Raw genomic sequence first — 22,541 nt, forward strand, 5'->3', positions numbered from 1 at the left:
ATCTTGAGGCAATTGCAACTTCCATAGTTTAAGGTGTGGCTGTTTATTCTCCCATATAAAAGACTGAATCAGATTCTCAATCTTCTTCAGAAAAAACGTCTTAATTTGTAAAGGGATCATACTAAGCACATAATTGACATGTGGTGTTGCTGTCATTTTAATTGCGTGTGCCCTTCCCCATAGAATTAGGCGAAGTTCACTCCATCTATTCAAATCCAACTCCAAGTTCTGAACCACGTGAGTCAGGTTGACATCTATCATTGTAGTCACATCATTAGTCAACCAAATTCCAAGATAACGTATCTTGACCGGGCACTAATTGAAAGCAAAGTTCTGCATTTTCAAAATAGAGCATGAGCTGGAAGCTGGTAATGCCTCTGATTTAGACCAATTGATCTTGTACACAGATATTTTGTGAAATATGTCAATTTGCTCAATTAACACAGGAATGGAATTTTCAACATTTTGAACCACTAGCAACATATCATCCGCATATAGCCAGACCTTCTGACAGGCCCCACCATATTGAATACCTTCAATTATTTAATCTTCTCTTATTTTCACAGCCAGAAGTTCCATAGCAATAACGAACAAAATGGGCGACAATGGATAACCCTGTCTTGTCCCTCTTTCAAGTTCAAACATGCCTGAAACCATACCATTTGTTTGAACACTTCCTGTAGGCCGTGAATATAGCAGTCTAATCCAACCTAACATATATGTTCCAAATCCAAATCCTTCCCAAGCACTTAAGAGATACTTCCACTCAATACGATCAAACGCTTTTTCTGCATCCAATGACAACACTACCACATCATTCTGATGTTCCCTGCTTTCAAATAGGGTCAACAAAAGTCTCCTCATGTTGTCTGATGGTAGAGACTAGTTCCCATTCGAGAAACGGACCATAGCAACGGCCCGCCCACTCTTCATCACGTGGTCTGTGATGTCATCCCTGGGATTTCCATCGGAGCAATGAAGCGGTTCCGGGGCACTTTCTTGCTGGGAGGCAGCGGGATTCGGGAAGCGGGAAGGCTGCGGCTGCCGGTCCATTCAGGCTGCGGCTGCCGGTGCAAGTGCACTGAATGCCTTTGGCTTGTAGTGGGCATTTTATTTTGAATACCAGGAACGTTTCTATGAGATCCTGGAGGGTCGGACTTTGTCTTGTCTGGGCAAGGCTCAGGCTGCAGGAGCAGCTGCAATCCGTGTGCTCTTGGCTGGCTGCAAATACAATTAGCATTTTCTTCCGAGATACCGTGAACGTTCCTGCAAACCACCAGATTTCCATAGGGAAGTGGGAAATTACATTTATTTTAAAAATCACGTTCAGCTATTCATCATGAAAGGTATGAAGGGCTAAGAAAAGCGACAGGGAGACAGTGGATGGTGGTGTTTAACTGATCAAAGGGGACTAAGAGTAATTTAATCTTTCATGAGGGTGTGTTTAGGATGGGTGGTTTTAGAGGGGTCGACTGCGGCTGAGCATCTGTTGCAAGGGGAAGGGGCATCTTGCTATGGAGGGAGGATGGGGCATTATGGTATTGGTCTAGATTAGAGGGAGGAAGGGATGGGGCATCTTGGTGGGGCCTGAATGGTTGGATAGGGCACACTGGTGTAGGTCTGGTGGGCTGGGGCACATTGGTGTGTGTGTGTGGAGTGAGGGATAGGAACATAGTGGTGTGGATCTGGGGGGAGGGATAGTGACAGTGGTATGGGTTTGTAGGGAGGGTTGGGGTACATTGGTGTGGGTCTGGGGAGGGATGGGGGGCACATTCATGTGGGTTTGATGGGAGGGATGTGGCACATTGGTGTCAGTTTAGGGGGAGGGATGTGGTACATAGGTGTGTTTCCGGTGGGAGAGATGGGGCTCAGTGGGTCTGGAGGGTGGCATGGGTCATCTAGGTGTGGGTTGGGAGGGTGGCATGGGGCATCTTGGTGTGGATCTGGAGGCAGGGGGTGGGGGCACATTGGTATGGGTTTGATGGGAGGGATGGAGCACATTGGTGTGGATTTAGGGGAGGGATGTGGCACATAGGTGTTTTTCCGGAGGGAGAGATGGGGCTCAGTGGGTCTGGAGGGTGGCATGGGTCATCTAGGTGTGGGTTGGGAGGGGGGCATGGGTCATCTAGGTGTGGGTTGGGAGGGGGGCATGGGTCATCTAGGTGTGGGTTGGGAGGGGGGCATGGGGCATCTTGGTGTGGCTCTGGAGGCAGGGGCATGTTGGTATGGGTTTGATGGGGGGATGGAGCACATTGGTGTGGGTCTGGGGGTAGGGATGTGGCACATAGGTGTTTTTCCGGAGGGAGAGATGGGGCTCAGTGGGTCTGGAGGGTGGCATGGGTCATCTAGGTGTGGTTTGAGAGGGTGGCATGGGGCATTTTGGTGTGGCTCTAGAGGGAGGGAGCGGGGGCACATTGGAATGGGTTTGATGGGAGGGACGGGGGCATTGGTCTGGGGATGGGGCATACTAGGATGGGTGGTTTTAGAGGGGGTTGGCTGGGGCTATCTGCGTGTGATTCAGGATCGGCACCTGGGCATCTGTTGCAAGGGGATGGGGCATCTTGCTATGTGGAGGGAGGATTGAGCATTGTGGTATTGGTCTAGAGGGAGGGATGGGGCATCTTGGTGCGGTTTGAATGGATGGAGAGGGGACATTGGTGTGAGTTTGGCGGATTGGAGCACATTGGTGTGGGTCTGGAGGGAGGGATAGTAACAGTGGTGTGGGTCTGGGCGGAGGGTAGGGACAGTGGTGTGGGCATGGGGGAGGTTTGGGGTACATTGGTGTGGGTCTGGGAGAGGGATGGGCACAGTGGGTCTGGAGGGTGGCATGGGTCATCTAGGTGTGGGTTGGAAGCGTAGGATGGCATAATGGTGTGGCTCTGGAGGGAGGGGATGGGGCACATTTGTGTGGGTTTGATGGGAGGGATGGGGCATAGTGGGACTGGACGGTGGCATGGGTTATCTAGGTGTGGGTTGGGATGGCATATTGGTGTGGCTCTGGAGGGAGATGGTGGGGGCACATTGGTTTGGGCTTGATGGGAGGGATGGGGCACAGTGGGTCTGCAGGGAGAGATAGGCACACAGTGGTGCGTGTCTGGAGGGAGGCATGGGGATACAGTGGTGTGGGTCTGGAGAGAGGCATAGGGACAGTGGTGTGGGTATGGAGAGAGGCATAAGGACACAGTGGTGTGGGTCTGGTGCGAGGGAAAGGGACACAGTGGTTTGTGTCTGGAGGGAGGGATAGGTACACAGTTATGCGGGTCTGGAGGGCGGGGTAGGGACACAGTGGTGTGGGTCTGGGGACAGGTTTGGGGCACATTGGTGGGTCTGGAGGGAGGGATAGGGACATGGTGTGGGTCTGGAAGGAGGGTTGGAGACAGTGGTGTCGGTCTGGAGGGAGGGAGGGAAAGGGAAACAGGAGTGTGGGTCTGGACGGAGGGTTGCGGTACAATGGTGCGGGTCTGGAGGGAGGGTTGGGGCACAGCGGTGCGGGTCTGGAGGTAGGGAAGGCTTGGGGCACTGTGGTGCAGGTCTGGGAACAGGGACGGTTGGGCCGGAGTAGTGCGGGTCTAGGGTTGGGTCTGAAGGGAGGGATAGGGACACAGTGGCATGGGTCTGGAGGGAGGGATAGGGACACATTGGTGCAAGTCTGGAGGGAGGGAAGGGGTGTAGTGGTGCGAGTCTGGAGGGAGGAAAGGGGCGTAGTGGTGCGGGTCTGGAGGGAGGGATAGGGACACAGTGGTGCAGGTCTGGAGGGAGGGATAGGGACATGGTGTGTACCTGGAGGGAGGGATGGGGCATATGGGTGTGGGTCGTGAGGAATGAGGACATTGTTGTGGGTGTGACGGGCGTCATAGAACACATTGGTGTAAGTCTAGAGGGAGGGATGGGTGCTCATTGGTCAGGGGAGGGATGGGGCATCTTGCTGTGAGGAGGGCGGTTGAGGCATCATTGTATGGGTCTTGAAGGGATTGGGTATCTTGGTAGAGTCTGGATCGGAAGGGGGCATTGTTGAACTGGAAAGGCGGGACAGGGCATATGATGGGGGCACGTCAGGGAATGATGGAGCATTTGGGTCTGAGTGAGGGCTGGAGCACTCTGTTGGGAAGGAAGAGGGGCATCTGGGTTTGAATAGAGGGATGGGGTATGTATGTCTAGATAGAAGGATGTTGGTTTATGGGAGGGGTGAGAGCATGTGTATGTTGAAGGGATGGGGTAATCAGGTGTGGGTATAGAGAGAGGGTGGATGGTGCCATCTGAGTGTGAGTCTGGAGGTAGAGGGTGAAGCATATGGGTGTGACTGAGAGGTGGAGCTTCTTGGTGTAGGTATGGAGGGATGGATGTTGGTATCTGTGGGTTCGTAGGGAGGGATGGTGGCATGTGGGTAGGAGGGAGGTGGCATTTGAATCTTGAAAATGTGTTTGGAAGGAGAAATGGGGCATTTGAGTGTGAATTGGGACATGTAGGGCTGGGACATGTAGGGCTGGGGTATCTGCTTGTGAGTGGGGGCATGAAGGAACATGAACAGCGGAGCAGCCGGAGGGAGAGCCGCGGTCCGACCTCAGTTGCATCCCAGGCGTGCACTCACACAGCCAGGGGCACCTCTCGCAGAGAGGTCTGGGGTGCGTGGGCAAGCAGGCGCCGGCGAGCGGGGATTCCCTTCCACCATTGGGGAGACCGCAACCCAGCAGATGGATGGGGAAACCTGGCAGGGTTGGGTTAACCTGCTGGGGATGTCCCCAACCATGCACCAGAAAGGAAGCCCTGTGCGGCCCCCTCTCGTCACCAAGCAGGCCGCTTCGCTGGCCGGGGCCATGCACTCCACTTTCTGACCAGCCAGTGGGTGGGCATTGGTGCGCGCACCCTTGTCAGCAGCAAAGCTCGAATGGGGGCAGCCGGGAGCCGAGGGAAACCTGACTTCTCTCGAAGGGCGCTTCCCCATGCAGACAGGGGCCCAGCACACCAGACGCAAGCCCTGAGCCATGGCGCGAGCCCTGAGCCATGGCGCAGCAGGCTTACACAACGGGTATCGAGGTTAAACCACAATGGTCTCGGCTGAGCTGGACGGGGCGCTGGGCTGGCTCACCACAGACTGCCTCTCCTTCACCTGGCCATGCTGTGTGTGGCTATCTTTGGTGTCCAGCGACTACCGGCGCAGGATGGCCATGGAGCACGGGCCTTGCGACCATGTGGGCTTCGGCCGCAGGTCGGGACATGCACACTCTGCTGCGCCAGAGGCACAGGGCTGGGGAGTACCCCCCGTACAGGCGTGAGGCCAGCTGCCCTGAGCTTTGTGCTTCCCCCCCCCTCCACCCCCCGACTACGGCCTCAGATCAGATGTGGTGACCTGCTGAATTTATTACTAAGCAGAGGAAAAGAAACTAACCAGGATTCCCTCAGTAACGGCCAGTGAAAAGGGAAGAGCCCAGCGCTGAATCCCTGTTCAACGGCAGGTGTGGGAAATGTGGTGTACAGAAGATCAACTCCCCGGCATCGCTCAGGGACTCGAGTCCTTCTGATCGAGTCTCACCCCGCGGACGGTGTTAGGCCGGTAGCTGACTTTGGCATACCGGGATCAGGTCTTTTTGGAGTCAGGTTCCTTGGGAATGCATCCCAAAGCCTGTGGTAAACTCCATCTAAGGCTAAACATGTGCGCGAGATAGATGGTTAACAAGTACTGTAAGGGAAAGTTGATAAGAACTTTGAAGAGAGTTCAAGAGGTCATGAAACCGTAGGGGTGTAAACTGGTGTGGTCTGTGCAGTCCACCCACAGGATTCAACATGGCAGGCAGGTTGGTCACCTGGAACGGTGGATGCCATTGCGGGACTGTGGCCCGGGCAGACCCAGCCCCTGCAGAGCGCATTTCCTCTGTGGTGGTGCACCGCGACGGGCTGGGAAGGCCCCAGGGGGCAGGTGGCTCTCTGCTCCGGCAGAGAGTGTTAAAGCCCCCTGACAGCAGTTTTGCTGGGCTGAGGGAGATTGGCCGCTGCTGTGCCCTTCTCCGGCAACCGTCCAGGCCCCTTTGGGTGTCGCTGGTGCGGCGACGGGAGACGGGACTCCCAATGCGACTGTGGTGGACTGTCCTCAGTGCGCCCTGACCACGTTGTGCCGCTAGGTGGGGAGCCCCACAAAGGGTGCCAGGGCTCTGAGGAGTCTTAACATGGGCACAAGTTGGAGGGCCGAATGAAACCCTGTAGTGCAAGAAGGTGATGGCCAGCACGTGCCGATTGCAGTGGGATCCTGTCGCGGTGGGCGGACCACTGACCCGTCTCGCCCGCTCTCAGGGAGATGGAGCATGAGCATCTGTGATAGGACCCGAAAGATGGTGATCTAGGCCTGGTGGAGGTCCCTAGCAGTCCTGATGTGTAAATCGGTCGTCTGACCTGGGAATAGAGGCAAAAGACTAATCGAACCATCTAGTAGCTGGTTCCTGGTTCCCTCTGGAGTTTCCCCTCAGGATAGCTGGCACACGGAAACCACAGTTTTATCTGGTAAAGGGAATGATTAGAGCTCTTGGGGCAAAAATTATTTCAACCTAATGTGTACAAAGCCCGTCTCGCTGGCGTGGAGCCAGGCATGGAATGCAAGTGCCCAGTGGGCAACTTTGTTAAGCAGAACTGGCGCTGCAGGATGAACCGAATGCCGAGTTAAGGTGCCCGATACTGATGCTCATCAGACCCCAGTAAAGGTGTTGTTTGATATATGGAAGTCAGAATCCGCTAAGGAGGGTTCTCTTTTCTTTGTGAAGGGCAGGGCACCCTGGAATGGGTTCGCCCTGAGAGGGGGGCCCGAGCCTTGGAAAGCATCGTGGTTCCGGCGGCGTGCGGTGGGCTCTCGCTGGTCCTTGAAAATCTGGGGGAGATGGTGTAAATCTCGTGCTGGGCCGTACCCATATCCGCAGCAGGTCTCCATGGTGAACAGCCTCTGGCATGTTGGAACAATGTAGGTAAGGGAATTTGGCTAGTCAGATCTGTAACTTCGGGATAAGGATTGGCTCGCAGGGCTGGGTCGGTTGGGCTGGGTAGCTGGGCAGGCCGTGCGTCGCGGCTGGAGGAGGCGTCTCATTCCCCTCCCCCCGGGGGCGGCGCCGACTCTGGCTGCGAGCCAGGCCCTGCCTGTGGATCGCCACAGCTGCAGTGGTCGCCTCTCTCCATTCCCCTCCCAGGGTTCGGGCCCGACGTTCTGCCTAGACTGATGCCTAGCAGCTGACTTAGAAATGGTGTGGAGCAGGAGAATCCGACTGTTTATTTAAAATGAAGCATTGAGAAGGCCTGAGGTGGGTGTTGACGCAATGCGATGTCTGCCCAGTGCTCTGAATGTCAAAGTGAAGAAATTCAATGAAGCGCAGGTAAAGGCGAGAGTAACTATGAGTCTCTTAAGGTAGCCAAATGCCTTGTCATCTAATACGTGACGCACATGAATGGATGAACTAGATTCCCACTGTCCCTACCTAGGAACCACAGCCACGGGTCAAGTCCAAGACGGGGTGCCTTTAGCAGGGCCCTTTCCTCCATGTTGGGGTAAATGCACTCACAATTGCTGGCCTTGAGTTCCAAAGTGTTTGTGGGTTAGTCCCGGAGGGAAAGGCTCCAATGTGGTGGGAGAAGCTCAAATGGGGGGGCCTTGCCAGAGCTCCAGGAGATTGCTTCCCCCCCCGGCCTTGGCGCCTGTCTCACATGTGGGTCGACTGTTCCTCACCGGAGGGATAAGCTCCAAGGCGGGCGAGAAACCTTATGTGGAGGGGGGAAAGCTCCAAGGTGTCCTGGCCAGACCTCGAGGATGACCATTGGTGCTGGCCCAGGCCCTTGGGGACCTGCCGATCCTTTGTGAGGCAGGGGGCCAAAGGCCCTTCCCATCCAGGTCCATTGGAATGCATTGCCCTACCAGATGGCAGCTCTCCTAGCCCGGCCATCTGGTCGTTGGCAATAGAAATGACTGCAAGGACAAGATGGCCGGGCTGCTCTGGAAGTCCTGATGGAGGTCAATTTAAAAATGTTCTCCAGTTGGGTCTATAAGGAGCCCGGACGCTTTTGCCGAGAGATCCCACTCTGACTCTGGGTACACAAATTACAAGAAAGCTTAGTCCCCTTCCTCCGGATTACTAATAGACTGGGTGAGGGGGACCTGTCTGTGCTCCTCTTCGTTCTCGCTGCCAGACCCGGGGTCTGTGGCGAAACTACCGCACCTCCAGCAGAGACTGTCCTGCTGGGGGCACTCTTCTGAGCACTCCATGGGATCGATTTTGTGCACTTGGTCTTTTAGGGCTGGACTGCTTGGCCAGCCTCGGCTGTTTCAAGCAATTCACTTCCACCTGCCTTGGGACCGTGGCAATGGTATGCTCCCCTCGGGGAGGGCCCCCTCGTGTGGGCGGCTCTCCCCACTGAGCAGAGCAAAGGCCGAGCAGCCTGGCATCTCCCAACTGGTCAGATCAGAGTGGATGGGGTCCCCCTGCAAGCCACAACGCGGCCCCTCCTCCACCAAGCATGTTTCTCCAGCAGTTCGCAACGCACCTTCCGTGGGGTGCTGACCCCCTCTGTCGCCAAACCTCCTACCGCTTCAAGTTGTGCCTGAGCCTGGCCTTGTCCCTACCACCCACCACGTGGCAGAGCAGGCCGTGCCGCCGATGCCCGTGTGACTGACCTGTTGGGGGACGCTCTTTGACACTCTGGTCCTGCATATAGACCCAGAGGGTGCGAAGGTCGGCTCTGAGGCGGGCGTGCGCCCCCCCCCCCCACCATTGCCACTCTCCAGCAGGTGCGGCTACCTGGTTGATCCTGCCAGTAGCATATGCTCGTCTCAAAGATTAAGCCATGCACGTGTAAGTACGCACGGCTAGTACAGTGAAACTGCGAATGGCTCATTTAAACAGTTATGGTTCCTTTGATCGCCCCATCTGTTACTTGGATAACTGTGGTAATTCTAAAGCTAATACATGCTGACGAGCGCAGACCTTCCAGGATGCGTGCATTTATCAGACCGGCTCGCCAACCCCTTTGTTGACGCTAGATAACCTTGGGCTGATCGCACGACGAGGATGCATTCGGATGTGTGCCCTGTCAACTTTCAATGGTAATTCTGTGCCTACCATGGTGACCACGGGTAATGGGGAATCAGTGTTCGATTCTGGAGAGGGAGCCTTAGAAACATAAGGCAGCAGGCGCGCAAATTACCCACTTTCGACTCAATAACAATACAGGGCTCTTTCAAGGCACTGTAATTGGAATGAGTACACTTTAAATCCTTTAACGAGTACCCATTGGAGGGCCAGCAGCCACGGTAATTCCAGCTCCAATAGCATATATTAATGTTGCTGCAGTTAAAAAACTCCTAGTTGGATCTTGGGATCCAGCTGGTGGTCCGCCGCGAGGTGAGCTACCGCCTGTCCCAGCCCCTGCCCCTTGGCGCCCCCATGAAGCTCTTGCCTGAGTGTCCTGGGGATTCCGAAGCATTTACTTTGAAATAATGTGAGTGTTCAAAGCAGGCTGGTCGCCTGAATACTTCAGCTAGGAATAATGAAATAGGACTCTGGTTCTATTTTGTTGGTTTTCAGAACTGGGGCCGTGAGACTGCCGGGGGCACTCGTATTGTGCCACTACAGGTGAAATTCTTGGACCAGCGCAGGGCGAACCAAAGCTCAAAAGGTGAAAGTGGTCAAGGTCGCGGTGTCACACTGGGTAAGAAGACCAGGAGCTTCTTGAATTTCTTCCTGGGGTGCCCCTGGGCTCCCAACGCTCCTGAGCCTCTAAGTACGCTCTTGCCCCCCTGGAGGTTCCTTCTTGGTTAATCTTGCATGGCAGGGCTAGTTTTCATAAGGGTGGGCGGTGGAGCGAAGCAGCGCTTTCCTGCAGTCAAATGCTGGGGGTTGGGAGCATGCGCTGCCCACCCCTCCCCCGGGTTCCTTCCCTGCCCATTAGCGGGGGGTGCTGCAGGAGACTTAATGCTGTCACCCTTATATTACTGCAGTTTGCCTCTGATGTTGCTGAATGGTATGGGCTTGGGTCTTTGCCTGGGTATGCTGCAGGTCTCCTTCCGTAGGGAGTCCCCTTCCAAGTGTAGGTTATGGTGCGCTGGGGCAGATGCTTTCATAAACCTCCATGTCCATTGTTTGGGAAGGGAGCGTCCTGCGTGTGCCTGCTTCATGGCTGCCAACTCCCATAATTATGCCTGCTTACCCTCTGCCAGCTGGGGCGCATCACAGCTCATGGGGGCCCTTCGCCGCGTGGCTTGCGGAGGCCCTGTGCCACGTGGAGCCGGGCTTGTTGTATGGGGCAGAGGCAGGCACAGGATTTCAGGGGAATACTAACCGCTCCCTCGAATTTGTAGCTGGATGTCCGTGCCGCGCCGGCTCTGCTGGATTTCCGCACTGCGGTGCTTGCGCCATTGCGTCCCGGCGGGTGTGCTGGTCCAGCAGCTTTGTCTCCCCCAGGTCGGCCGCTGGGGATCCGCGGTGGTCCGCTCACACTCCCAGTCTCGCCTATGTTGCTGTGACTGAATGGGTACCTTGCATCTTCTGCACCACCCACGTGGGTTCTCTCTGATCTCCTCCGGCTCGACTGCCAGTCCCCACACAGGCATCGCTGCTGGCAGCCTCAGGTCCGCTCACTCTGCCCCCAAAAGCTCCAGTTGGAGTTTTCTTGGGGACCACTCGGTTCGCGGGTCATCCCCTTTGCTTTTGCTGCCCTACGGTCTTGTTTTTAACGCTGCTTATTGCTCCTTTTTCAGGTGGTCGGGGAGGAGCGCGCTCCTCATGGTGGAGTGGTCATGGGGGCCATCATGAAATCTTCTTATGAAGCTTCTTGAAGCCTTCGTCGGCCCTTTCTTGAGTAATCTTTCTTCTTCCTCACTTCTCAATCCATTTTTCATCCAGGACATGGCACACAGGGGGTGCTGGTCTCCAACGTTGACGATGTGGCTTGGCTGGACGACTTGTGCAGCATTGGTGCTTATTACTTGACTTATCTGCCGCCTTTGATACTATTGACCATGGTCATCTGGGCCGGCATTTCTGGTGCTGTTCTTTCCCGATTTTCTTTGTTTCTCTCGAACCGAACAGTCGATTGCCACCCCCCCCTTTTCACTCTGTGCCGTCTGCCTTGAGATGTGGAGTTCCTCTGGTTTCCTCCATCTTCCAGGTTTTGTTTAACATGTACGTGAAACCTCTTACCAAGCTTATTTGCTCTAACGTCTTCCAATGTTATTCTTAACAGATGACACAGATCCTGGTCCATTTAGATCTCTCTTGTCGAGACAGCAACCAGGTTTAGGGCCTGTCTCGAAGCTGTGGGGGCATGGATGTGTAATAGCTGTTTCAGGGGAAACAATTGAGGTGTTGGTCCCTCCTTCCTATGCCTTTTGGACCTCCTCTTTTTGGCCATCTTTAGGGGTAAACATATTGTCTTTTCTGTCTGCGGAATCTCTGATAAGTCCAGTATGTCAAAGGGGCTATCTTCAACTGAAAACCCCAAAGTAAGGTTCTTTGTTCACTCCTTTCTCAGTTATGTGCCCACTGTGGTGTCCTTACTTGTTATGTCCTCCATGGACCAATGCAATGCCCTATTTCTGGCACAAACCATCTACTTCTTATGGCACCTTCAGGACCTGCAGAACTCTGCAGCCAGAGTAGCCACTTACACACCTAGTTGTGCTTACATTACTCCATTTGTGCACCATCTTCCTTGGCTACCCATGGCCAAGCCCATCAGTTCAAGGCCTAATGTCTAGTTCATCATGCGTTTTATGGAACGGGGGCAGAATATCTACAGGCCAAATTCTGTTTGTACATTCCTGCTCAGCCACTCCGCTTGGTAAATGCCTGATGTTAAATACTGACAAAACTGCCTTGTACATATTAATCCATTGTACATACATATAAAAGTGTTGTGTGCAAAATGCATCATAAAGTCAAAGCAGAACCATATTACTTCAAGGCAAATCGTAACTATTGGAAATGCCAGACTAAAGTGCAAAGAGTTTAACGGATTTGAGTTCATTCCAGTCTAATTTCATTTTTAATTTTAGGCAGTGCAAGTTGCTTTTCATGTTATTTTAACTCACTGTCCTATAAATCCATATTTTTTGTGAAATTGTTAGCTTGGAAATGTTCTTTCTGAGATCTTTAGTTATCTATAGTTTACCTGTACTTGTTCACACTACAGCACCATTATGAAAAGCGAATAATGTATAGATTGATAATTGCGTCACAAACCTCCGGCACTGTGTATCAGCATGCCTGTGCTGAAGGTGTGAAGTCGTGATATCTGTTGAGCCCTTACAGGAAATATTGTGACAAAAGATTGTGAACATTTGCAATAATAAAGTTTACTTTTTCTGATATCCAATTCTTGCACGTGCAGTTATGAGTACTGTTTTTCCATAAATGTTTCAATGTTCGGCTTGTTTTTCTTCCAATCCCCCCCAGGCAATGCAGGTTCACTCCATATGGCTCCACCAATTTGATCTCTGGTTTACACATGTATATGTATTTGTTGATTTACAGTGTAAGCGCTTGGCATAATAAAAACACTTCAATTACCCAATTGTCTATTTATTTCTTTAAGCTAATGTGTTTTGTTTTTAACCCCTTAACTGCCAATGGCCCCCCATGCCAAGCCCTTTTTTGGTGGTTTCAGCATGTCGCCATTCAATTCCTTGTAACTTTTTATTTTACATGTGATCTCACCCACATTTGGCCCCCTTTCTTCCCACATGGAGGTGATAATAACTCCACCTAGGAATACTAGTTTAGAGAAAATAACCAAAAAGAGAGCAAATTTTGTGTTTTTTCAGAAAATTCCAATAAAATGATGTACAAAGAAGCCTGTGGTTGTTTCCTTGTAAGAGCTAGGAAGAAATGGTTTGCTGTGCTGAATTTGCCATTTTCCAGGCTTTCAAGAACAGGTTGAGTGGAATCCAAAAAAAAAATACATTTTTATAAAGTTACCATCTGAGATTTATGCGAGTTTACCCCTTTTTTCCCCCCAATAGTCCATGCGTGGACGGAATGGAAGAGGAGGGTAGGAAAGCTCAAAGGGAAGACCAAGGCATACATTTCTGAAAAGTAGACCAAATTCCAAGTTTAGGAAAGGGTGATTTGTGCAGGTCAGGCTGCATCTATGTAGGGATAATGCCCATAGTTTGGGGAAAGGTTTAAAAACTAACAGTTAAAAAAAAGGTATGTGCTGGACATGGGTGGACCTGTAAGGTAATGGCTTCTGTGAATATTGAGGAAAACAATGCCCTGCTACATTCCCCTGACTTTTCCAGTTAGGAAATTGCATATTTTTGTATTGTTTCACAAAACAAGCAATAGAACAAGCCACAAACTGAGCCATGGTACACAGGAATTGTATGCTGACGGCCTAAACAGACATACTTAGCATGTGTAAATAAATGTGAGTAATGGCAAGCATACAATATTTGATAGAGCATAGGCAGACCTTATGAAGGGTAGGTGACTTGAGCAGGTTACAAAAGCATACAGTGCCTAAATCAGCAAATACATGTATTTAACATTTGGGAAATGAAAGGGTTGTGTAACAAAGTGCAGTAGCAAATGTATGAAAATGTTAAACCAAGTGAAAACACCACATGTCCTACCATCCCACATTCTCAAACGTGTCCTGACGAAAACTGTACCTCATGTGTGGGTGCACCTACCTGGGTGCAAATGGAAAAGGCTAAACCACTGCTAACCCAAGTGTTTCAGGAGAGCAGACTCCCGTAGGAACCCACAGAGGTCTGAAATTGCCCTAGAGTTTACTGCCCAAAAGCCTGGCAAAGTCTGAAATTAAAAAACACAATTTTCAGACATTTCCAACCTGGAAACTACTGAAACATACCGCCAACAACACATGTCCTATCTTCCCACAGGGGTCTGGATGAAAACAGTACCTCATGTGTGGGTGTACTTACCTGGGTGAAAAAAAAGTGTTGACCGTCCCCAAGTCCAACTGCAGTCTCAAGGAGCACCAGCAGGGTCTCCATCTGTTCCCTGAGGGGGAATTATGTAATGCTGCCTAGCCGGAGCTCCAGGATGGTCGGGGTGATTGGCCTTGGACGACTCTAACATGTGGGTCCACCATCCCCAAGCGCAGCTGCACTCCCAGGGAGCCCCGGTAGGGTCCCCGACCTTTCCCAAAGGGAGAAGCTGTAACAGGCCAGCCAGAGCTTCAAGATAGTTGGGGGTAATGTTCCTGGTCTTGGGCAGCTGTCTCCCATATGGAGTGACTATCTCCAAAGTGCAGCGGCTGTCCCAGGGAGCCCCGACAGGGTCCCCTTCCCTAAGGGAGTGGGACTCTTCCTGGAACCGCTGCTGAACTGTGGGACGTTCAACCCACATGAGAGACAGTCGCCCGAGGCCGAGGACATCACCTCCAACCATCTTGGAGCTCTGGCTGACCTCTGTTACAGCTTTCCCCCACCAGGGAGACCTGGCAGTGTGCCAATACCTCCATGAAGGGAAAAGCTGCAATGCACCCAGTCAAAACTCCAGGACGGCGGAGGTGATGTCCCCGGCCTTCGGCATCTGTCTCCCATAGGAGTCCACCATCCCCAAGTGCAGTGGCAGCCGAAGGGGGCCCAGCAGGGACCCCTTCACGGAGAGAAATTGTATAATGCAGGTCAACCCATAGCTCCAGGATGGTCAGGGGTGCTGTCCCTGGCTTTGGGTGGCTGTCCCTCGTGTGGTTTGACTGTCCGCAAACCCAGCAGGGGTTCCAGGGAGCCTCAGCATGGTCCACGTCCTTCCCAGAGGGTGAAGCTGTAACCAAACCCAGCCAGAGCTCCAGCACGGTTGGGGGTGCTGTCCCTGGCCTTAGGCATTCGTTTCCCATGTGGGTCTACTGTCCTCGAGCGCAGCGGCTGTCACAGGGAGCCCTGGCAGGGTCCCTTTCCCGGAGGGAGAAGCTGTAATGCAGGCCAGCCAGAGCTCCAGGGTGGTTGTCTCCCATGTGGGTTGACTGTCCCCCAAGTCCAGCTGTAGTTCTGGGGAGCCCTAGCAGGGTCTCCATTCCTCCCCGGAGGCGAAATCTGTAACGCAGCACAGCCAGAGGTGCAGCCTGGGCTTGCAGACAGTCAACCCACATTGGAGACAGCCGCTCCTAGGGAAACAGCAATGTTTTGCTGGTATGGGGGGAATTTGTGGCCTGACCCTGCATTTGTGTCCTGCATAACATTGGAGCTCCTTGCGTAAAGGAACCTGCAAACAAAACAAAAAACCTTCATTACCTATGTTCAGCCCAGCAAAAACAAATCATAACTATCACGCTCTGATCACCGCCCCCTTTCAAGCCATCCCTGGTGGTCTAGTGACCCTCACACCCCAGTAAAAACACATTTGCCCCTTCCTAGGGGCCGATTTTTATTAAGACTATTAGTGACCATAACACAATTTAACCGTATAATTATAGGTTTATGGATTTTGGTCGACTGTCCCCCACGCCACCTCCCAACTGGTTGAAAATCCCCTGCCCCTTCCCCTCATTTTCTATACATTTTTTAAATCAGCAAAGGTAGATAGTGGGTTGGGTCAGGCCATATTGGATTGTGTAAAATGGTGGCGGGGCGACCTACCCCAAAATCTGACATTAAAAAAACTTCGGTCCAAAACATTTGGAAAAAATTCAACTAGTTCAGGTTCAATTTGAACTCATAGATCCATAATTATGCCAACGGCTATGATCACTTTGGTCCAATTAAATGGCTATAATAAATCTTAAACTATGAACTGATAACTCTAGTAATATAATAAATGAAAATAAGGCCTACTTTAACAATATAAATACTTTCATGGAATATACATGACTGAAAATATGAAACTGTCAATGAAAAGAATTACATATTGAGTACAACAATGAGCTGAGTGACGGCATAAAAAAAAAGGAGAGAACTTTGACCATGTTTCTAGGTGGACACATAGGAATGGAGCTACGAGACCATGTGGGGGGAGCTGTACCTTCAGAAAGATAATAGCCAGCATACTAGGCGTCTACCCTATCCACTTTATCCTTTGCCAGGTACCAGTCTGTAATTCAAGACCTGGTAGAGTTTTGAAGAATGAACAACCCTGCATTAGAAGGCCAAAAGATCTGAGGGTATTGTCTTTGATCCCACTAAAAGTACATTTGAATACACAGTCTGCAGGATGGACTGTGGAAAAGACCTACTTGAGCTTGGGTATGCAATGAAGTTGGCAGATGAGGTTCAAAGTTTACAGAGTTATTGTGCAGCTGCCTGCAGGAGGCACCATGGTGGGGGTCAGGCAGCTACCATGACAGCGCTGCTTGACTTCAAGTTGGCAGCTGACAATTTATAACTGATACAAATCGCTAGATCTGAAGATGGTGAGTTACTCAGAAAGCCAATCACTTTGTCACATACGCACAAGGACTTGGGCACATTTATTAACATGCTTCCTTTTCCAGTATCAAAAGGGGCAGGACTATACAGAGAGGCTTTGGTAGAAGGCCTAGTATGGGAGTTTGCAAACAAGTGTTGCAGTAAAGAGCGGAGTAAAAGTGGAAGAAGGAAGGCCAAGGGGGTGGAAGGTGAGTAAGACTTGAGGTGGATGGGAGAGAATGGTGAAGATGCGTCAAATGAGGGGTATGGGGAGAGCAGTGTAAAGGAGGGAAAACTAGCAAGGGGGAAAGGGAGAGATGGAAGGTGAGACACGTGAAAGGAGGAAATTACTTGGAGAACAGTTTAAAAGGTACAGACAAAATCGGTGTAGGACGATGAGGGCCACCAATAGAGGAACATTTTGGGAGAGGTACTGAGGAAGAAAAGGAAGGTGGAGGAAGGAAGAAGTGCTGAAGGTGGACCCTGAAAATAAGGTAAATGCTGTGGAAGAAGGCCTGTGTCCATTAAGAAGTATGCTGGCTGGCGCGCGGTTGTACATCTTAACCTAATAACTAGCCCATCAAAAGTAGAGAGGGGTAGTGGAAAGACCAGGACGAGTGCAGTACCCTGGGTAAACCAACTTAACTCTCAACACCAAGCTGAGTGGGCCTCTCTTCGGTTTCTGGCCATGGCAATGCATAACATCATCAGTTTCTGGCCCCTGGAAGGGCCTATCTTTGTCTTCAAGCCCAGAACAGACAAATGGTCTTTCTGGCAAGGGGAGCAAACAAATCTTCATGCCTAATAGGACCAATGCGTCATCAATCCTAGTAGGGTCAACCCATGCTCCTATAGAGCACTAGAGGGGGACTAACTGAACTATTCACACTTGGCAATACAACACTAGTTGAGTAATATTAGAATACGGAAAGTGTACATGGGAATAAAGTCCTCTAGAAGAAAGGGGGACTCCTTACGGTGTTAGGAATGTCAGCAGGGGGAATGTTATGGGTGTGGAATGCTAACAGAGAAGACTAGCAGCGAATGCAAGGCAAGTTGTACGGTGGTTGGTGTAAAGGTGAGGACAGAGAGAGTCGTTACAGCATAAAGATGAACTTAAAAGAAATTAAGTCACACATACTGACTGTGTTCTGGTTCACTTCCTTAACTGTTGATGAGTTGCAGCAATGACAAAGAGCCTGCACTTGCCATAGATTGTGGTTGCCCTGGCTGATCAGATACAGGGTTAGTTGCACAGCCGAATAGTGGCTCACTCTTCAGGCATGTATTGGGGTGTATCTGGGCTGTGCGTGAGCCTCTGAGGACACAGGAAGCACCCTAGCAGCATAGCCGTACGACAGAACACGTGATCCAAGGACGCATTGTCCGGTGTTGCAAGTTGTTACCTGGTAATTTTAGACATGATAAAGAGTTGACATGTCTGTTGCTTAGCTATGTGGCAAGCTGAAGGCCTTCACTGCAGGCCCTGTGCTCCGTGCTGTGCCCATCCCACATGCGTGTAGTGACTGAAAGAATTACTTGCACACATAAAGAAGGGAGAATGCAGTAGCACAATTGGCTGTTACTCTGAAAGGTTTTTTTTCATTGCACCTTAAAAGGGAGATTACAGACATTTGTCCCTGTGAACAAGGTGACAAATACCAAGAGCACGAAAATAGGGAAGCAACAGAAACTAATTTAAAGATTATGGCACATATACCAGGCACTGGGTTATTCCTAGGTTATTAAATGGAAAGAAAGATTCCAGAAGTATATGTTGGCAGTATATGGTCCTAATTATTTGAGTAAAAAGAAAGAGGCACCGTTTCATTGTCGAGGTTGAGCTGGACAACAATTTCTTAAAACTAGCTGAATGCATCAAGATGGGCAACCAGTTTTATATATGCATAGCCAAGATGGACAAGCATTACGAGGTGAAGGGGAATAACATTTTTCCTTATCAATTTGCCAACAGACCACAGAAATATTGTGAGACCACTGAGGAGTTTGTTACAGCACTGTGAGGGTTGGCTATAAAGTGTTGTTTTGAACATTATCAGAAAGAGTACATTCTGCACAAGTTGATGATCAACAGGAGATCAAGAGGTCCCCTCGTCTAATGGGAACTAGCCCACTCACACTGAAGCAGCTATTTCCCCCATTAGAGAAACGGCCCTCCGACCTGGAGAGGCAGAAAAGTCAGAGGGCCGTTTCTCTAATGGGAAATAGCTGCTTCAGTGTGAATGGGCTAGTTCCCATTAGACGAGTGGACCTTTCTGCCTCTGCAGGTCGGAAGGCCGCTTCTCTAATGGGAAATAGCTGCTTCAGTGTGAATGGGCTAGTTCCCATTAGACGAGAGGACCTTTTTGCCGTTCCAGCTCGGAGGGCCGTTTCCCTAATGGGAAATAGCCTTCTCAGTGTGAGTAGGCTAGTTCCCATTATTATGCAGGACTTGGCCACTAGGGGAGCAAAAAGGGCCATTTCTCTAATGGGAACTAGCCTTCTCTGTGTGAGTGGGCTAGTTCCCATTATTATGCAGGACTTGGCCACTAGGGCCAAAAAGGGCAATTTCTCTAATGGGAAATAGCAGGACTTGGCCACTAGGGGCAAAAAGGACCATTTCTCGAATGGGAACTAGCCGCCTCAGTGTGAGTGGGCTAGTTCCCATTATTATGCAGGACCTGGCCACTAGGGGCCAAAAGGGCCATTTGTCTAATGGGAACTAGCCTTCTCAGTACGAGTGGGCTAGTACCCATTATTATGCAGGACCCGGCCACTAAGGGGCAAAAAAGGGCCATTTCTCTAATGGGAACTAGCCCACTCACACTGAAGCAGCTATTTCCCTTCTGAGAAATGGCCCTAACAACCGATGGTCTGTTTCTCGGATGGGAACTAATATCAACCGTTGTCTGATGCAGGTCTTCCTTTCACAAAACCTGTCTGGCCTTGGTCTATAATATCCAGCAGAGAAGCCTCAATCCTCAAGGCTAATGCTTTCGCAAAAATGTTGTCATCAATGTTCAGCAGGCTGATTGCCCGATAACTACTCGTTTTGACAGGATTTTTCCCTTCTTTCAAGAAAACAGAGATCGATCACATGTTTTATGTCTTGTGGACAGTGGCAGACATCCATCCTTCAGAGAAGAGCCTAACATTTCTAGCATAAGAGCAAAGACCTCTTCCGGGAATATTTTATAAAGTTCCGCAGGCAACCCATCCGGGCCCGGAAATTTCCCAGAATTCAATGCACATGCAGCAGTCCTGAGATCATCCACACTCAACTCTTTCTCCATAGTTTCCTTATAGTTTGAAGTAATAGTCTGCAATTGACAGCCATTGACGAATTGACACCTCATCGTCAGTCAAATGTACTTCAGAAGAATAGAGGTCGGTGTAAGTGTCATTAATTTCAGCAGGTTCAAAAGTCACAACTCCACCATCTTTCTCAATAGCATTAATTGACCTTTCATTATCCATGACTCTTAAGCGATGGGCAAGAAGTCAATCACATTTTCCTCCCTTGGAAAAATGCATGGTTTTCTTAAGAACCTCTCAACCTTTTAACACATTTTCCCCAACCTTAACAATTGAGGTAGCCAGCAGAAACTGTTTTATTGCAAATTGCATCCAAATACACTCAGCAAGTCAAATGTTATTGAAATTAGTAATTTCACATTAGCTGTAGGACGGTGATTGTAATGCATATATCCATGCACAACACAAAAAATATGTAAAAAGCCTTCAGCCACAAACGCCAACCGGCATTATAATAAAAGAAACAAAATGTACATCACAGTAGACAAAAAGCGCACAGGAAACCTGCCCAACCAAGCCCAAACTAGGACAAACAGAGAACATGTTGCCCTTAAAGCTAGAAGCCCAGGGCAAGGACATCTGTGGAAACATGTAGCATTGTTGGTCAGATGACCACAGAAATCCCACTGGAGCAGCATCACTCCTCGGAAGGGGAGAGAAGCCTGTGAGTGGTCAGAAATGAGATAGACACAAATTTGCATTTTTCTCAACATTTGCAATATTTATTGAAATTTAATGGGGGGGGGGTGACAAACTCCTCTCTGTCTCCACCCTAACGAGAATGTTTCTACCTAGCAAACTAAAAATGATGAAAGATGACCTGGTGTACAAATGTATCCAACCCTCACACTAACATACAACTAGAGTGCATAAGGAAAACGTATTAACTTTCAGTTCAACAAAAACGTGTAAAAGTTCAAACGTATAGTTACTGCAAAGTAATCCTTGCGTCCAGGGCTTAACTCCCTTCCCCTGAATCAATTGCTGGCGTCAGAGACCGCTTCGATACATAAATCTATTATTTCCTTTTTTTTCACATCAGCGCTTCGGATCCGCTCAAACGGATCCAGCGACCTGTCTGCGCTCGCTTCCCCAACCCACTACAGCTTCGAACAGGTCTCGGGGAAGCCAGCGCAGCCTTCGTTTGCTCGCGGTGCCACCCGCGAGCCACCAGTGGGAGATCTCGCTCTCTGGTCCATTACTCGGCATTCCGGCGCTCGTGTGAGCATTTCCGTTCAGATTTATAACGGTTAATGCGAACGCGGGCACCGGGGCCTTCATTCTTTGCCTCATTACCTCAGGAATATTTAGCATTTTAAAAAAAACTTGAGCAGAATTTTACATTTCTCTTATTTTGCTGTTGGGATTGCCTGATTCAACAGCACACAAAAAATAAAAAATAATAAAGTTATATAATAATAAGTAGAATTAAGATCCAGATACACAGCTTGTCTGGGGAGTACACACTGCTCTACTTCTTACTGCTGGGCTAGAGAGAAGACGTTCAGGAAGCCCAGAAAAAAAAAAGGAAAAAAAATAAAATTAAAAAAAAAGAGTGTAGGTGCTTCATTGTAATCATGGCAGCGCAGTACTCCCCTCAATTAGATCAGGCTTGGTCTGAATGTGAGGAGGATACATGCTATATCGATGAAGTGGCAATGGAAGAAAGCCTTCATAAAAAGGTACTGGGATCCACGGTTGAGATCAGCATTAAAAAGGCTGTGACAGGTATGCTTCTGCCAATACAGCAGCGCTTGGAAAATATGGAGGAGCGCATGCAAGAAGCATCTCCGGTAGGACGGAAAAGGACCCAACAGAGGAAGCACCTTACACAAGGGGGATGTAGTCCGGTTCATAAGAGCAAAAGCTCTATGCCCCTCCATCTTCCCTCCCCCCCCCCTGAGCCAACCAGAACCTGCCACTGCTGCCGTATCGAACGCCTTCTCCAGGCTAAAAAAGCCTTTATGAATAGGAAGGTAACCCCTTCCCTTGATGAACCCCTCTTACCCCCAAGAGAACAGGGGTACTAGACCCTCAAGCCCGGAGGGAGATGAACAGGGCATGGAAGACGATCAGAGTACTAGAATGTACGACAGCGATCACTCGTACTCTTCTTCAGATGAAGAGACTCAAATCTTGGGTACAAGACCCTCAAGCATCGGGGATTGTGGCAGCCCCCATCCCCAGGAAGCCTATCGGGGAGCAGCCTCCTGCAAAGCGGATGCTCTGCCCGAAGACACAATACATCCCAGATCCACTTACTGGGAGCCATCGTCTAGAACGACCGATTACATTTTCAACAGGCTGCAGAAGCCACTTGATAAAGAGGTCAGAGCGAGACTCCGGGCCAAATGCCCGCATCCAGAAATTCCAGATAAAGTGGCTCTAACACTGGAGCTAGACTCCAGAATTATCACATTTTTGGGCAAAAATGTGAAGGACCCCAGGGAAAGGCATCGACCGGGCTTGGAAGTCCTGTCAAGATAAGCTTCTAGATTTCACTGGCTCTCTTGCAAAGATCTTGGACCTGGCGTAATCAGCGACCGGCTCAGCAGATCCTATTGACCCAGTGATTCTCTCGGGTTGGGCCCAGAGAGCCATCTGTCTACTTGGAAATGCCAGCTGTGCCATTTCCACTGAGCGTCGAAATGGCATCCTCTAAAATCGAAGCTGGCTGAACTGGCAAACAGAGTCAGGTGCTGCCACCCAAGGTTTACTTTTTGGAGATCCTTTCATGAAGGAGATGACCAAGTTCGTCGGTACATTTACAGCATTGGACAAAGCCCAGGCCTCCATCAAGAGAGTCTTCGCTTAAATACATTTCCTCCAGGGCCGGAAGAGGTAGAGGTCGCTCCTCCGGCCGTTATTCCTTTGACAGAAGACCTCAATA

At 50.4% G+C, this 22,541-nt stretch overlaps 1 protein-coding gene across 1 annotated transcript in view; it reads right to left on the reverse strand.

Moving 5' to 3' along the window:
• MTPAP (mitochondrial poly(A) polymerase) overlaps positions 1–22,541 on the reverse strand; it is a 361,093-nt gene that overhangs the window by 289,961 nt on the left and 48,591 nt on the right. The gene's annotated exons all lie outside the window — the stretch shown is intronic.

The sequence above is a fragment of the Ambystoma mexicanum genome, chromosome 2q (assembly GCF_040938575.1).
Source record: "Ambystoma mexicanum isolate Mex_15411 chromosome 2q, UKY_AmexF1_1, whole genome shotgun sequence".
NCBI lineage: Eukaryota > Metazoa > Chordata > Amphibia > Caudata > Ambystomatidae > Ambystoma > Ambystoma mexicanum.